The 10,000-nt window shown below is 34.6% G+C and overlaps 1 protein-coding gene across 1 annotated transcript in view; it reads left to right on the forward strand.

Moving 5' to 3' along the window:
* Positions 1-10,000, forward strand: part of LOC135223718 (agrin-like) — a gene marked incomplete in the record, with an annotated part of 559,093 nt that overhangs the window by 167,191 nt on the left and 381,902 nt on the right.

A 10,000-nucleotide genomic window follows, 5' to 3' on the forward strand; every position in this document is an offset into this window, starting at 1 on the left:
GCAAATTCAGGTCGTAGGGCCCCGTTGGGGGTGCCCCGGCTGCTTGGACCCGATGGGGGGTGGGGGTGGGGTTGGGGGGGAGTGGGGATCGGCCGGAGCTGGATATTGGGGGAATGTGCCACTCTTATTGCATCATTGTTATGGAGACTTTGCCTTCGCAGATACGTTTCCTTGTTGAGGTGTTTTTTCCTCGTTCAGATATCGATTTCTATACGGTTTATAGATGAAGGAGGCCATGGCTGCCTTTACCAAGCTGGGTTACTATAAGAAAGAACGTTAATGGGACTTTCTTTCGTAGCAAAATGCTGTCAGAGGATCTATGCAAAACAAGGAATACAAATAACTTATGATATGAATGGCTTGTTTGTTAAAGTTTTGGGTAAGTTAACCCAGAACGTTGATAATATAAAAATGAGTGTGCCATTTAAGAAAGTACTCATTAAGTTGGTATTCAAGGTGAATAGTGAATGTTAATTGGTAATTAATAAGGCTTTATACAGTGTTTGGGTGGTGGTTCTCCGTTCGCTTCGCTACTTGTCTTTGAATCAGCGAAGTAAAACATCGTTGTCTTGGCTTGTGCTAGGAAGGGTGAACGTCAGTGAATGTCAGTCAGTTACATGCTGTCTTGAACTATTGGTTTCGAGGTTTGCGAACATGCACAGCAATTAGTCTGGTCAGTACTTGGATGGATGACTCGCAATTAAAGATACGACGCATATGACACATGAACTTGCGTGATCATCTACAAGTCTTGGGTAGGGAGCTAACAACCCCTCGTCCCCCTCCCCCAAACAAGGAGATCAGTACTTAGAAATTTTGCGAAATGTATTAGGAGTCTGTCATGTATGGCCGTGGGTCACTGTGAAGCCCGAGAAAACAAAGTAAGCGCGAGCTGGCGCATATATATGTCCGTCACTTGAGCCATATTTGATTATGTAGCAACCTGTACTTGGGTGGGTTGTCACCCCATAGATGCCTTTGATAAAGACTGAAAACAATACATCTCTTACGATAGTAGTGTCCTCTTGTTGGTTCATTGGTTCATTTGCCGCATCCCCCTAGTGTAGTGCCGTCAGTGCACCTCACTGCAACCTCTTACATTCCTTTCACTGTCCCTCCGTTCATATTCTGTTTCCTTCACCTAACTTTCCACACTCTGCTAATAATTGTTTCATAGTGCAACTGCGAGGTTATCCTTCCGTTACACCTTTCAAACCATCTCACTGTCGATTTCCCTTTTAGTGCTGAATGACCTCATAGGTCCCAGCGTTTGGCCTGTGGACTAAATTCTATATTCGGATTCCATTTGCCATACCCCTTGTCTATGCACTATATACTTGAAAGAATTGTCGATGGCCTCAAGGAAATATTTTGAGAAAGCACTTAGTCCGCGTATTGATTTAGTCCAAGGTGCTTAAGTTATTCTCTTGGTGATGGCAGAGCTCTGCTCTATGTGATTTTTAGCGGTGAAGAAAATGACTTGAATTATGAGTAAAACGTGTTTAAGATAGAGAAGAAAACTAAACTACTTGGATTGGCTGAACAAAAATCCATTAATATGTAAGATTTTTCTTCTGGAATTTCAATTACGGCATAATTAGTGCTTTCAGACGCATCAAATCATTGTCTAAGGACTGGATTCTTCAAGGAGGAGGCGTTCATTAGTCTAAATTATTACGTGAAGGCAACTTCATACTGATTGCTCTTGCGTGCGTATAACTCTCATCAATTAGTCACTCTCTCTCTCTCTCTCTCTCTCTCTCTCTCTCTCTCTCTCTCTCTCTCATTATATATCCGTTCGTATACTCTTGTCCTCGTTAACTTTGTTGAGTTTACCCTAACTCATCAATTAATCCATGTGCGTCTCTCTCTCTCTCTCTCTCTCTCTCTCTCTCTCTCTCTCTCTCTCTCTGTATCGTGTTTATTCTTTGAATACCAATATACGTTTATTCACGTTTTCGTGCGCTTGTTAACCCTGTTAAGTTTACCATAACTCACCCTCCTAAATGAAGTTGTTTGAAGCGGCGGAGGGAAAGGGAACTGGTGCCAGCCCTTGATCCCGAGCACAGAGAATATCAGATATTGATGGGATGCGTTCAGAATTACAGTCATTCGGAATTTACAGAGGACGAGCTTGTGTGTTTGTTGGGGATGTTTCGGATAATATCTCACCGTAGCAACCCCGAGACCGATGGGCACTTGTATAGATGGCCAGTGAAGTCCCGTAAATTAGTTCTTGGGACCTTCTAGGAAACCTTGGTCTAGTGGGTTGGGACCTAATGGCATAGGCACTGTTTTGACACTTGCAATAGGCTTCAGGCTTCAGGTCCAGCATGAGCGTTATCGGCATAAAGGTATAATGAAAGCCAAAAGAATGAGCGATTAGTACCTATTACCTGAATAGAAATATCATAGACTGGCACTATGAGGAATTTCGAATAAAATAACTTTTTTTATATTTACCGCGGATGTTTATCGTGTACTACTTTTTCTTGCCATGAATTTAGTATTAAAGATTGCAGCAATGAATAATAGGCACAATAATTATTGCTTACAGTAACCGCAAACAGAATAAACTAGGCGGTAATCAGGATAGGAGTCACATCTGCTGTTAGTCGCAGACACAAGTAAGTTTTTTTTTTTTTTTTTTGCCTTATGCAGCCAAAAATAAAATCGAAAGTCGGCCATCGCTTTACTGAGCGTGCGTGATTAAAATTTTTTTCTCTATCCGAAAAAAATGTATCTCGTACTTATCAAAGACATTCACAGCGCCAAATAGAAACAAAGCAAATGATAAACATTCAGAAACAGATCAAGCGACAAAGATTGACGGGTACATACGCGAGAAAAAGATGCTCTCGAATGTGTCAAGGTATGTCGATAATACATTTAGACTTCCCTTTAGCGTAAGAATTCTCTTCGCAACCGCAGATAAAAAAAAAAAAAAAGAAAAAAAAAAAAACAAACCAAAAAAGTAGTCGAAAGCAAAAGAGTACGGATTTTGAGGTCCATTTTAAACCTGGCGAGGGGATAGCTTGCGAAATAAAACAAAACACATTGTAAAAGGCTGGGTTCCCTTCATGACATTTTTATTCTCCGTGTATTTTGACATCGCACGAAACCTGGTGGAAAAATAGATTATAAAGTAAAACTAAATTCTTTATAAAATAGTTGCCTCCCAGGATGATTTTTATTTTATTCCCCATGTATTTTGACAACGCGGTATGTAAACAGCCATGAATAACAATTTTCTTCAAATTCCATATTCATCGCAACAACAGCTGAAAACACCGTGCATGTTTTTGAGCTGGCGTCCAAAATGATTATTTTTGTGTCGGTTGATTTTAGGTTCGATATTAGCCTTGAACACTCAAAGCAAAGTGCCTGTTGATGCCATATAGTAGGGCTCGCTTTCCATTTGTACTCGTTTTAATAACCCCGTGAAATCAGCCCCTCTCTCTCTCTCTCTCTCTCATACACTTTATGTATACAATGTTACACACACACACACACACACAAACTCACACACGCACACACACGCACACACACACACTATATATAGTGTGTGTGTGTAGTATATATACACATATATAAAGTATATATATATAATATATATATATATAATATATATATATAGATATATATATATATATATATATTATATATATATATATATATATATATATGTGTGTGTGTGTGGGTGTGTGTGTATATATATACATAGATATATACGTATATATATATATATATATATATATATATATATATGATATATATATATATATAATATATATATATATATATATATATATATATATATATATATATCTATATTTATGTATATGTATGCACACACTGAAATCACCTACGCGGGACGGAAATACCGTGGGATTAGCTGATAAGATGATCAATCAGGATTTATTCATGTAAAAAAAAAAAAATAAGTATTCTACTTTTTTGTCTGGCTAAAGTGACCAGGATAATCACGAATATTTGCTTACTAAAGAGATTAGTTATTTTTGTGTTTTAGCGATTTTCAGAATGCTGAAGTTTTAACTGGTTAAAATATAACATAATATCTCAAAGATATTTGGCCTCATTTGCACCATAGGTAAAAATGTTTGATGAAGAAGGAAACTAAGTAAAATAAATGAAAAATGAAAACAGACGTAAATTAAGAGGCAATGTAATAAGGAAATCTCAAATAGGGTAAATTAAAATAATAGTGTAATAAGTAAATGCCAAATAGGGTAAAGGGAGTAGCCAAATAGAAGTATATGAAGTTAGTAGTGTGATAAGTAAATCTCAAATAAGGTAAATGGTGTAGCCAAACAGACATAAATGAAGTTAATAATGTAATAAGTAAATGCCAAATAGGGTAAATGGAGTGGCCAAATAGATGTATATGAATTTCATTGTGTAATAAGTAAATCTCTAATTGGGTAAAGGGTGAAGCCAAACAGACATAAATGAGGTTAATAATAAACTAAGTCTCAAATAGGGTGAAGGGAGCAGCCAAACAGATCTAAATTAAGTTAATAGTGTAATAAGAAGTAAATGACAAATAGGATAAAGGGAGTAGCCATTTGGATGACTGAAAGGAGGGTCCAAGCAATTCTGGTCAGCGAACTTGAAAGCCTACAACATCAGATGTAGCCCAGGGCCGACTGGGAGGAAACCAAAGGCTTTGGACACGACTTCCAAGAAATGAAAGCCGTGTTCACTGTGCCATTATCATGGCCAAGAACTGCATTCGGCTGCAGATTAAATCAGCCGTTTGCTGAATGTTATGTTGTCGTTTCCCATTGGGGTTCTTGGTTAGGCTTGAAAACCGAGGGATATTTTAGAAGTGATGGAGATGTTACGAAATTCTCTCTCTTCTCTCTCTCTCTCTCTCTCTCCAGATTTATTGGAGTTTGTCAGTAAACTACTTTGAACCAGTATAAATTTATAGAAATCTGGAGGAATAAAAATGTCTTAATCTCTCTCTCTCTCTCTCTCTCTCTCTCTCTCTCTCTCTCTCTCTCTCTATCCAGATATATCCGAGTTCTTCAGTGGCCTGCTTTGATTTAGTATGCATTTGTAGAGATCTCGAGAAATCAGGATCTTTCTCTCTCTCTCTCTCTCACAAATTTACTTTGATCTTCTAGTGATTCTTTTTGTTTCCCAATTATGTAAGATTGATGGTTTGGCCAGTTAGTTATGCACCTGGTATTTACGCAGCTGCTGTGAGAGAGAGAGAGAGAGAGAGAGAGAGAGAGAGAGATAATAATTGACGTGTGGGATTAGTGCTCTGCCGAAATGTGTCGTTATATCATAAAATGGACTAGCTAGGTGAGCGGTTTAACCATTCATAAGATATTCATCAGTTTCTCTCTCTCTCTCTCTCTCTCTCTCTGCATCCTTTTTCCAAGGAAAGCTTCACGGCCAGAATAAAACAATATTATTCTCTGTATATATCTTCTTGTTGCGCATTTCAACCAGGGGGAATTTCTTTCTTTTACTAAGAATTAAAGCTTTTGAATTTATACTATACCGAGTGTTAATGTTTTTCAAAACCTTCTTTGACTAGAAATAATAATAATAATAATAATAATAATAATAATAATAATAATAATAATAATAATAATAATAATAATAATAATTATTATATATTATTATTATTATTATTATTATTATTATATAATTATTATTATTATTATTATTATTATTATTATTATTATTATTATTATTATTATTATTATTATTATCACTTTGAAGAACAAATCGCTTCAGGAAAGGAAGTAGATGTTTTCGAGTACAGAGAATTTGTAATGTAAAAATGGGAGCAATGGATTACATTGGGAAATACTTGATTTTTTATAAGCGTCAGATTCTAAATATTTCTGGTACGTACACATACATATAAATACATATATATATCTATATTGTATATATATATATAATATATTATATATATATCTTTATATAAATATTGCGTATGTGTCTGCGTGTGCGCATGTGTATACATGTTCAAGCAGCACGCCAGTCTATCCCATTGTATCCTTTGTTGAGAAGGGGATGTTCATAGACTTCAGGGAACCTCCTCCTCTCTCTCTCTCGGCTATCTCTCTCTCTCTCTCTCTCTCTCTCTCTCTCTCTCTAATATATATATATATATATATATATATATAAATATATATATATATATATATATATATAATATATATATATATGGGTGTGTGTGCGTGTTTGTGTATAGGTGTGCGTGTGTGTGTGTGTGTGTGTGAGTTGTAAACATAGCTGAAATAAAATTCCAGAAATGCCAGTCTTTGTCATAAATTCTTGTTAGAGATAACAGAAAAAGGAAAAATCTACGTTGTATATATATATATATATATATATATATATATATATATACTATATATATATATATATATATATATATATATATATATATATATATATATATATATCACGGATGATTATCCGAACAAGTTACAGCCACGAACGAAAATTGAAACACGCCAGTTGCTAAGTTCTTTCGTCTTATCACCAAGACATGGTCACAGGAACTAAAGACACTGACCTATATATATGGTGGGTGTAAGTCCTAACGGAATACAAAAGGGTTGAGAGGTCACAGTCAACCGATGAACATCAAAAAAAATTTTTTTTATTGGTAATCCTTTTTATTTTATCTTTCAGTTCCTTCTGGAACAAATGTTTTATTTCAGTTTCAAAAGAGAATAATCCTTGATTTACATTAAAATTATTCACCCAGGTTAACTGAATCAACACAGATTCTCACAAGTTCCTGGAAATAGTTTCGTGACAACGTGGCAATATTTGGCTTTGCGTCCAATGTATTCTGTGCGACTTTTCACTTAAATGTAAAAATAGAGAATTATTAGTCTGACCTGTTCTTACTGAGTATGTGTGTTGTTTTAATCTGGTGTTCAATTCTTTACCGAACTGCCTTAAGCAGAATAAATCCCAATCCATACATTGGATTTTGTATACATTATTGCTGTATTTTCAAGGGCTACTTTTTTTAAGCTTGTTTTTTATATTATTATATGTGAAGGATACATTTATATTAAAATATTTCTAAAAAGTTTTTACAGCTTCAAATCCGATAAAATGTGGTGTTTGGGGGTACTTATTTTTTTTCTTTCCGATTTTCCATAGGTCTTAATAGCTTTATTGTAACAAAAATCCACAATGTGGGTTGGATAGCGGAGATCTCTTCCTATTTTTCTGTTTTTGAATTCTTGATGTAAAAACTAGGGACTGACTATTCGCAAGAGTCGAAGAAATATTGATGGAAAAACTGACATTTTGATATTTAGATGTTGTCTTGAATGATAGTATACATATGTCAAATGATTTGCTTTTGCCTATAAATACTCAAGTTACTATTAAGAAGTTTCCGTTTAATATAAATGTCCAAAAAAGGTAAATAATTTTTAGCCCATTGTCTCTGTATATCTTTAGTTGGCGTGACCATGTCTTGGTAATAAGACGAAAGCACTTAGCATCTCCAGTGTTTCAATTTTCTTCGTGATTGTAACTTTGTTCATATCAATAATATATGATTATATGTACAGTATATATATATATATATATATATATATATATATATATATATATATATATATATATATAATATATATATATATATATATACTGTACATAGATAATATATATATCTCTCTCTCTCTCTCTCTACTCTCAATCTCTCTCTCTCTCTCTCTCTCTCTCAGTACACAATAATTAGTAAGCCATGAATGCCATGAGTGTCGAATTCACCATGCATTGAGTATAACATTCACCTTAAGAGAATTACAATTAATAACTGTTTTCTTCGTTGGATTGTTACCTGTTTTGAATCCTGGCTGGCACAGCAGCTCTTATCATGTATATACACACACATACACACACACACACCACACACACACACACACACACACACACACACATATATATATATATATATATATATATAGTATATATATATATATATATATAAAATTTTGCACGAATGGGGCACCTGCATGAGAATATCATAAAATCCACTAATGAAGGTGAGCGAAAACCGGGACTTACAACAAGTACTTTCGTAGTTTATTCTACATTTTCAAGTTCACTACATTCTTTACGTGGATTTATATATATATATATATATATATAATATATATATATATATATATATATATATATATATATATATATATGCCATATTAAAATAAAAAAAATGTCAGCCATCTCTAGTAATTAAATTGAAACTTAGCATATTATAGGACAGTGTGATGCATTCACTTACACAGACATCAGGCCTCATAATAACAAAATTACCTCTTGTAATAGGTCTCTCTAATTCACTTTGTCTTATGTTCCTATTATATTATACTTTTATTTCGAGCTTCTGATTTATGACAAGATCTTCAATGTCCACAGTTGTTGTTTTGTTGGTTTAAAGAATTTATCCAACCAAACAATCGCACAAAGAAAAGCGTTCAACTAATTCCAGCTGGAAAACTTAAGGGCAACCACTTTTCTAATTGCTCCCCTTTCCTAAGTCACCGGAAAATATTATTGGATATTTTGGAAAGTTGTAAGAAATATTTTAAAAACTTGTTTAGGTGGTAAATATTCTACACCTGGGAAATTATTCCAAATGCCGGGTACTAAGAAAATATGGTGTTTCATTTAATAACTACTTTTAGGCGTTATTCAGACTGACAGTGTCATTATAGATATGCATTCTAACAAAGCCGTAGCTGAATGCTATGGTAGTGTTTTGCTTGAAGGGTCGGGAAGGTGGGGATCATCAGAGGCGTTGCTCCTTTGCCCTTAATAATACATATGAATATATTAATTTATGAATATTAAGACTAGCCTTGTTCGAAATAGCGTGGTTGATTGGACATCCTCCTCTTTATGAGACTAAGTACAAAACTGATTTATCTTTTTACTATTAACAAATTTGTCAACAGAATACTGTCCTCGTTTTCTGTTGACAAAGAAGTTAACAGTAAAAAGAAAGTTAGTTATGTAGATAGTCTCAAGAGACGAACCCAAAACAGTTGGAGCTTATGCAAATGAAATAGAATTTTGTAGGAGATTAAATCCCTCGCATGTCGCACTTGCTTAAACATTTGTTAAATATGAAATGCAATGTCCATCTTTGGTACTTCCGTTGAGATCGGATTCAGTCAAATAAAACTGGTGTTACAGAAGCATTTCAAAAGAAAATTTCAGCAAAATATCACAATTAATGTCATAACTGGACAAATAACTGGTTTGTGATGTCATCTATTGCCGTGTATATGACAGAAAGTCTTCACCAAAGATGATTTGTTTCATCATTCAGTTATGTACTGTTGACGATAATGGAAGAGCCGTGTTGTGAATGAGTTTGTTGGTGTCTAAGTTGAAGTAGTCTTGTTTGTGTAAGCCCTGGTTACTCTACTATTTTTATCATCATGCTGGAAAATATATTATGGTCTGAAGATCTCAGATTATATGAGGCCGAAAAGATGAAGACCAGAGGCCCCATTTTAATGACTAAAAGGTTTCTCCTCTGGCCGGGATTCTGTTATTTACTTATTTATTTTATAATCACTCAGTTTTTAAGCCAGGGCTGCCATGACAAACAATCTTCATCCAGCTTTTCCGCATCCTGTTTCCGAGAGATTTTCAAGTTCGTCTTGAAAGTTGCCATGAGGTAAATAAAAGATTACAGGATGAAAGCAACTTTGAAAATATCGAGGTAAGAAGATTTGCAGAAAATGTAAAGATATTTGAATAAAAAAGAATATGGCCAGTGGACGACGGCGGGATTTATACTTGATTTGAAGGGAATGGAGTAGAGCCAGTTACTTTCATGAGTGAAAGGAATAATTTATTATCAAATTCGATGGGGTAATAGGGGAAATGAAGAACAGCAGAAGAAAACAAAGTGGGAAGACCCATATGCTGTTTTGATGCTGCCGAAGGGTTTTGTTTTCAAAGTCGG

The sequence above is a fragment of the Macrobrachium nipponense genome, chromosome 10, assembly GCF_015104395.2.
Source record: "Macrobrachium nipponense isolate FS-2020 chromosome 10, ASM1510439v2, whole genome shotgun sequence".
Classification (NCBI taxonomy): Eukaryota; Metazoa; Arthropoda; class Malacostraca; order Decapoda; family Palaemonidae; genus Macrobrachium; species Macrobrachium nipponense.